The following is an 8,933-nucleotide window of genomic DNA, read 5'->3' as shown; positions in this document are numbered from 1 at the left end:
CTGTAGAATCTGATGAGGTTGCTTCGTAGCGATATCAGCGCTAGGCTGGACGCACGCCCCAAGCAAACAACAGAGCAACAGTGTCAAACAACGTTGAACAGTGTGGATATAGCTACAGTGAACAAAGAAACCATCACGCCCCAGGCCACGGCCCTTGCTGTCTAGGGACTGACGCCAGCACTACTTCGTAGGAGTACTCGTGGATGCATGTATCGCAACAATCTAAAATGCGGACTATCATATTGGAGAGCCATCAGCGTCGTTGGTTATGTCCGCAACCGCAAGCATGCATATTCAACATACCATAGCTGTGCAATCTCCAAATCAAAAATCCAGATGGGACATTAAGTTTTTTTTTTACATCAAAATACTCTTTCATTGCAAGATGATCATCATATTATCTTTTACAAGAGTATCAGTAATCTCTACGGGGGATCTTCTATCCACCCCACACACACCTTACTTCTAGCTGACTTAGCTAAATCATGGACAACACAATTAGTCTTTTTAGGAGCATGCTCAAAAATAATATGCAGGAGATCACACGCATGGTGAAATGTATCCTCAAAAACTGCCGTCGATTTTCGCAAAAATAAAAACTGCCGCCGATAAACCGAAAAAGCAACCTACATTCTTCATTGTCTCTATAACACAATGTTGTCGGAGTTCATCTCTATGCGATTATACCTAACTGTAGTTGCCAAATTGAGACGAAACAGGGTGAAGCTAGCACTATAGCATTGGGTCAGCTGACCCCAGTGAAATTAGGTAAAACAAGTACTTTTTTTTTTTGCTAATTGAAGAGATATTAGTCTTGAACCCTTATAATCTATGAAGACGACCTCAATGATTATTTTGGCTGGCTTGGCCCGTGAGACCAAACCAGAAGGGGCATTAAAGTTTGTAATAACTAAAAGAAACATTTCTAAGGCTGGCCGTAATGGCGAATATCATATACTAGTATCATGCATATGATACTAGTGTATGATACTATATCCATAGTGCATATTATCTAAGTTAGTATCATAGCCAACTTTATTTATTGCCATGCATGACACATAGTAGCACACCATTTAATATGATACGGTATCATGATATGATACTCAACCATTTCTTTCTTCATTTAATTCTATGTCACCTCATCAAATTTGCCTAGTTGGCATGCATGATACTACCTATGATATTAGCATTACGACCAGCCTAAAATCACCAAACCAGAAGAGGCATTAAAGTTTGTAATAACTTGAACCCTTATTGAAGAGATAACTCTTTGGCGTTCGGCCACTCGAATCGAACCAACACGAGCGCTAATTAATTCCTCGGTTGATTGATTTTCCATTAATCTCTCCGCCTCTATATGTCTGCCGTTTCTTCTTCTCCACCGAATAAATGGGGTAGTATTAGATGGGGTTGTTCTTCCCACAAGTATTATAGGATCAGTCGGCTGTCTGTGGGAGACACTGCCTCCGCCGCGCAGCCATCGCATGCGGCATCGCCCTCATATCCTACCCGGTCGTGTTTGACAACTCCCCGCTCCAGATTACTCCGATGGAGGTGCGTAGCGGTGGTGTGTGGCAGCGTTGGGGTAGGGCATGTTCAGGGGCCGGAGGAGGTCGTCGACTATACTGGTGACCACGCCGTCGCACATGTGACGTCCAGATCGTGCAGAAGGCGGTGAGGAAGATGCGCAAAGGGGTTCTTTCTCTCCCCCCTCCTACATATCTCTTCCACGGGGGGCACCAGTTACGCATTCCTCTCTAATGGAGATCGAGTGGATCAACGCCATCTCATCACAAGGTAATTGTCATGGTTTGCCGCAACTGAAAATCTTTCCAACTATATCTTTGTCTGATCGATATTCTTGGTCTGCAGTTCATCTCTCCCTCTCCTCTATGAATCGGCGGATGCCTTCAGATCTTCACTACCTGACGGCTATGACTCCGCACCTGACCTCGCCAGCCCTCGCGATCGCCAGAATCAATGGCAAGGAGCTGCGATGATCCCCTGCCAATCTTCTTGCAATTTTGTGTAGTGTTGTAAAATCGTGACCATATACAGTTTGAGAAGGTGACAGATCCTGTAATAGTTTTTTCTGAAGGACATGTGTTCAGAATTTTCGCTGTAGGATTTTGGACATGGAAAAAAGTGCATGATTTAAACCATGTTTATCTTGATAACATGTTATCCAAAGTATTGCAGTCCATCTTGATCTTTTCTAGATTCAACAAGAAAAGAAAAAATACATTGGCATTCAACAGTCTAGGTCATCAATATATCTGATGTAAGATTGTTTATTCTAAGAGTTTTACATTATTGATTCTCAAGTCACTGGGCCAGGTAATCCCAGGTTATGATGTTATTTTTTCATTAGCATTACTGTTTCAGTTGATGTGAATAAAATTATTCACTTTGGAGATATTTGGGAGAAGTATGCATACAATATGTTTTTTTATCATGATTGCACATTCTGCATCCAAAAACTATTGCAGCATATACCTTAAAAATTTACACTGAAGCAACTAATAACTTCTGACTGGCCCTATTGCCATCTTCTCATATGTAAAGGTAAACATATTTCTCTCATCGGAATTTATCCAATTGAATAACAAAGAATTTATGCAATTGAATAATAGTGTGTCAACTACTTTGTTAGAGATTGTCGTTAAAACATGCTACTTCGGGGTTTAATCAAGATGGCATATTTATGGTTTCCTCAAGGTGTTTGAGCATGACTTTGCTCCAGAACTAAGTTCATATATTTTTAGTCATTTCACATTTGTTGTTGTTCCGGGGAGTTGACAAGTCGAATGCCTTCTTGACTGTATCGCCATTCATAGAAAATAGATGGGACCCTAAATTGAATGATGGATTTGAAATACAATATGTTTTTTTGAGGGATGAAATACAATATGTTATTTGTTTGTACGCTCAACAAAAAAGTCAATTGTATGGACAAGGTCAAAAGCTTTCGCAATGTACCCTCTGTATTATGCTTTCTTCTCCTTGCCTCCTCAAACTCTAATATAGTGTATCTTTACATAGTTTGGCATGCTAATGTAACATGACATTGTTCAAACTTTTTTCTATATACCGATAAGAAAATTACAACAAATTCACACAGCAACGCGCGGGGTATCACCTAGTTAGTACATCAACATTTATGTCATCAAATTAGTAGCATTAGATTCATAATAAAATATATTTTCATCATACTTTTAATTGGTTTCACAAACATTAATAAATTTTTGCACAAACTCAGCCTTCAATAAAGTTGAAAATACATTCTTTGAAGAACGAAGGGAGTAGATTTAAGATGGCACTGGTGGATGGGAATAGGCCAACGCTAGGCGCCAGCGCACCGGCCCAAATTTGGGCCGGTCGGGCCCTAGCGGTTTAATTAATCTTGCACAGCTGTCGATAGACGTCGTTCCCCATCGTCTTTCTCCCTACTTCGTTCCCATCGTTCCCCACGAGTAGGGAAAAAATTCCCCTCGCCCCACCAAATCGACCCTCCATGCGCACCCCCCTGCACCCTGGGTTGCCGCCAATCCCCGACCACCTGCCCCGCCCACCATGCAGGTCGCTGCCCCCGCCGCGGGCCAGAGTTCGCCGTCGCCGCCTCTCCACTTCAGCTCCCCCATCGTCTCCCCCGTGGCCATGTCCTGCACCCTGGACCTCCTCCTTCCCCATATCCTCGCATGCTTCTACTGCAGCACCAGCCAACTCGCCGACGGCAGCCCGGCGACTCCCCCACAGTCGCAGCCCAGAACGTGGTGGAAGCAAAAACAATGACCACATCCAGCAAAAACAGTACATGATGGAAGCAAAAACCTGGAGCTGTTTCTAGTAAAAAAAAAGATGATGGTAGCAATTTTTTTGCTGGATCCAGCTTCCGGTGATGCCCGTTGTAGCACTCCGGTGGTAGGTTGCAGCATCTCTTCGTGCCTCCTCCCACATCGAAAAAGTTGCAACTGCATGGGTCGTAGCATCCCCGGTGGCTGGTTCCAGCTCTCAGTCGTGCCCGTTGTAGCCTCCTTGGCACCGGTTGCAGCATCCCTGCATCGCCTCTTGTGGTTCGCCTGGCTGCTCGAGTGCAGCTTTTGTTTTTGCCGGCCGTAGCTTTTTAGCTCACCGGTAGAAGCTCTCAGCTCTGCTAGTTACAATATTGGTGGTCGCCGGCGAGGTCGACATGGCCGCCGGATTGCAGCTTTCGCCATTGCCGGTCGTAGCTTTTTAGCATGCCGGTAGAAAGCTTTCTGCTCCGCCAGTTGCAACATCGAGGAGTCGCCGGCGTCGTTGCGCGCCTGCTAGTTGAGCTTCTAGCTCCACCGATTGCAGAACATTGCAACTCCTTTCCCCAGCCTCGCTTCGCATCTTGGAGTGGTCTCCACAGCACTGCTCTCCTGCTCCAAATCTGTAGCGCCGCCACCCCTTCTAGTTCGCCGGACGCAGCTCGGGACGGCCTTAGCCTACAGCGAGAAAAAGCGGCAACAACCCCGACTTGTGCTCCGGCGTGGAAAGTGGAAGGGAAAAGAAGATAGAGGAAGGAAGGGGAACGAGTAGAGGAGAGCAAACATGCAGCGTGAAAAGCTGGAAGAGATAAAGGGATTGGGAGAAAGAAAAAGCGGTGCTCGGCCCCATCATGTGTTACGCTCGCGTGTGTCCGGCGTAATGTTTCGGCCGGCGCACCGGGTGGAAATGGACACTAATTATTTGTAGTGATTTTGCACACTTTAATCGACTCGATGGTTGCCGAATACACTTTCGAGCGAGTAGCACATGTCTCAAGCAAAGATTGATCATGGAGTAGATCGATTCTTCGGACGCACCAGGATAGCTAGCTAGCCGATTGATTATAAGAGCATTTTCAGCTGTTGGCCCCCCAGGAGGCGCTAAAAATCACCTCCGAGAGCGCACCGGCGCAAACCGCGTGCTGGGGGCGTAATGCCCCCTAGTCGCGGCACCCTTTTGAAAATTTTAATTTCGGCACAAACACGGCGCAAATTCAACCAAACTTCGGCGAGTTCGTACATATTTAAAATATTTTACAAAAAAGAAAAAAAACGCTACTAGGCTGCTCCTCGCCGTCTCCCTCGCCGCCCGCCGCCCTTGCAGTTCTACATGCCGAGGAGGCGGTAGAACCGCGTGTAGTCGCTGCCGCTGTCGTCGTCGTCGTCATTATCGTCGTCGTCGTCGTCGCCGCCTCTATGCAGCGGTGTAACACTACTTCTCCCTGCTGTAATCTCTACTTAAACATGATGCTCAACTCCATATATTATTTCCTAATGATATTTGGCTATCCTATGATGTTTGAGTAGATAAGTTTTGTCCTATGGGTTAATCGTGATCTTGGTTGGTATGATTGTATATTTTATTTATGGTACTATCCTACGGTGCCCTCTGTCTCGCGCAAATGTGAGGGCCCTGTCGGTGTCAAAACCGGCGGATCTCGGGTAGGGGGTCCCGAACTGTGCGTCTAAGGTCGATGGTAACAAGAGATAGAGACACAATGTTTTACCCAGGTTCGGGCCCTCTCTATGGAGGTAATACCCTACGTCCTGCTTGATTGATCTTGATGAATATGAGTATTACAAGAGTTGATCTACCACGAGATCGTAATGGCTAAACCCTAGAGATCTAGCTTGTATGGCTATGATAATGTATATCTTCCGGACTAAGCCCTTCGGTTTATATAGACATCGGGAGGATCTAGGGTTACACAAAGTTGGTTACAAAGAAAGGAATCTACATATTTAGTCACCCAGCTTGTCTTCCACGCCAAGGAGAGTCCCATCCGGACACGGGTGTAGTCTTCGGTCTTCGTATTTCACAGCCCATCAGTCCTGCCCATGGCTAACAGGCCGGACGCCCGAGGACCCCTTAGTCTAGGACTCCCTCAGTAGCCCCTGAACCTGGCTTGAATGACAAGGTATCCGACGCGTAGGCCTATCTTCGGCATTGCAAGGCGGGTTCCTCCTTCCGAACTCCACAATAGTCTTCGGACGTATCGACGTGTCCGGACCTGTAACACACACCACACACAAGCGCAGAGAGAATATAATTTTACACGAGTCCAACATGACATCACATCTGTCCGGTCATAATTTCAAACCGTTTTCATCTGCCGCTCCACGTTTCGAGACGTGGTTGCCATTGGCACGTCTTGTCAAAGCAGAGATCGTGTCCCCTTATTACGAGATTCTCATCAAACATGCGTGGGTAACTCAACCGTGCCGTTTACACAGCCCTTGGGAATAGGCGAGTTTTAAGGCGAGCAGGAAGGCGTTTGACATTCACGGCCTTTATAAGGTGATAAGGATTCGTCCTCACTCACCCCTGCCTTCTCCTTCCTCCGCCCATCCATTCTTGAGCTCCAGCGCCCAAGCTCTAGCTTCCCCCGCCGGAGAAAGCACTCCAACCATGTCCGGATCCGGAGCTGGTGGCAAGTGGATGACCTCCTCTGTTAAGAAGAAAGACATCAAGAAGCTCCGAGAGGCCGGATACCTGGCCAAGGAGATCGTTCACCGTCTCCCGGTCGAGGGACAGATCGTCCCTACCCCAGAGCCCCATGAGAGGGTTGTGTTTCTCACATATTTCATCTGTGGGCTGGGATTCCCTCTCCACCCATTTGTCCGCGGACTGATGTTTTACTACAGGCTAGACTTCCATGATCTAGCCCCCAACTTTATCCTCAACATCTCGACATTTATAGTCGTTTGTGAGGCATTTCTCCGTATCCCACCTCACTTCAGCCTATGGCTGAAGACCTTCAATGTAAAGACGAAGGTGGTGAGAGACCAACAAGCAGAGTACGGAGGCACCATGGTGGGCAAGATGCCCAACGTCACATGGCATGAAGGCTCCTTTGTGGAGACGGTGAAGGGGTGGCAGTCGGGGTGGTTCTACATCACCGAGCCGCGCGACACCAACTGGGCGGCGACCCCCGAATTTTGATCCGGAGCTCCGCTGCAGCTCATCTCCTGGCAAGAGAAGGGGCTAACATGGGGTTCTTCGAACGAGCTAACTGGGCTCCATACATGCGTCCAGAACATGATAACCAAGAGAATCAAACTTGTGAACGTGATCTAGGTTATGCTCATTCGCCGGATCCTTCCGTGCCAATGCCGGACTTGCTATTTGTGGGAGTTCGATCCAGCCAAGCACTAGACGCTGCTAGAGCTCTTCGGCACGACACACGAAGACATCTGGAATGTGATCTTCAAGGCCGGCAAGACACCACCGCCTACGACCGAGGATCGCGGGCTCAGCTTAAAACGCCAGGCTAATTTGGTCAGTTCTTTCATGTTTTCAAGGTATAGCCTTTACTGACATATGTCTGCGTTTCTCGCCGTCTTGGTGTGTTTATCCAGCCGCAAATTGGGGTCCTAAAACAGAAAAGGTACAAAGGTAAAAAGCTGGGGTCCTAAAGCTCCAGCCGCAAACTGTTCTCATTGTAACTTAATTAGTACATCAAGGCGCATTGATACAGGTAGTGCGATAAGCAACAGGCTATTTGACATGCCGAAACCAAGGGAGAGCTGCATGTGGGTCCTGAAAAACAAGGAGAGTTATCATTAATAGAATCACCTAGAAAGTCTCCATATGTTTGCGTTTCTCGCCGTCTTGGTGTGTTTATCCTTCAGGAGGACCGATGACCAGTCCACCAGATGGGGCCTGTGGGATTGAGACCTGCAAAGGAAATAAGTAAAAGTGAAAGTATGTGTGTATCCGATGTCGGTTGAGCCGTACTATGGACCACAAGCTAGCTCTGCCTCCGTCGATGCCCATGGGATATTGAGTGCGTAGTTATGTACGTGCGGCACGAATGCCGCCACTTTATCAGGACTGAGAAGGAGGCCGGATTGCTAGTCGAGCTCCTGACGAGCCGAGCTCTTGTGCTGCAGAGTAGTTCGGACCCTCTTAACAGTGTCCGTGGGCTCGGCAGCCGAATTAAGGTTCTGCTTGAGAAGGCCGCTCTGTACTTCTGCTGCCAAGGCAGCTGTGTGCTCTTCTGTACGGAGGGAGAGTTCCATATTTCCACTGACCGTTATGACGCCGCGTGGACCGGGCATCTTGAGCTTGAGGTAAGCATAGTGTGGTACTGCGTTGAATCGAGCAAATGCAGTTCGTCCGAGCAGTGCGTGATAGCCGTTGTAGAAGGGGACGATATCGAAGATTACCTCCTCGCTTCGGAAGTTGTCCGGAGATCCGAAGACAATGTGACGCCCCGAGACCGATGCGCCAGGTGTCTCCCAGTTATTCGCTGTTGTTGCCTTGTCATTTGTTTGCGTGCCATGCATTTCATACCATGTCATCATGTGCATCGCATTTGCATACGCGTTTGTCTCATGCATCCGAGCATTTTCCCCGTTGTCCGTTTTGCAATCCGACACTCCTATGTCTTCCAGCGCCCCCTTTTGGCTCTTTTCGTGTGCGGGTTTTAAACTTTCTCGGAATGGATCGAGATTTGCCAAGCGGCCTTGATACACCACCGGTAGACCGCCTGTCAAGTTTCGTGCCATTTGGAGTCCGTTTGATACTCCAACGGTTAATCGGGGAACCGTAAAGGCCTCGTGTGTGTTGCAGCCCAACACCCCTTCAAAGTGGCGCAATAACCCATCCAAACCCCCCCATCCTCTCGGACATTCGATCACGGCGTGGCCAAAAACCGCACTCCATTTGGACTCTCCTAACTCCCTCTACCTATAAATAGACCTCACCCTCCGAATTTCGCGGTCAAAACCTACCCTAACCTCCTCCTGCCGCCACCGGACATGTCCGACCGTCACCGGACGCGTCTGCCACCGCCGCCCGTCCAACCCCGCACCGCCACATGTCAGCACTGCCGCCAGCCCACCGCGGCCCGCAGCGGGCCCTCCTGGCCCGGATCGGGCACCGCCGCCCCGCGCGAGGACCCCGCCGGCCGCCGCCCT

Source organism: Triticum aestivum, chromosome 4A (genome assembly GCF_018294505.1).
Source record: "Triticum aestivum cultivar Chinese Spring chromosome 4A, IWGSC CS RefSeq v2.1, whole genome shotgun sequence".
Lineage (NCBI taxonomy): Eukaryota > Viridiplantae > Streptophyta > Magnoliopsida > Poales > Poaceae > Triticum > Triticum aestivum.
Note: the sequence above shows the minus strand (reverse complement) of the source record.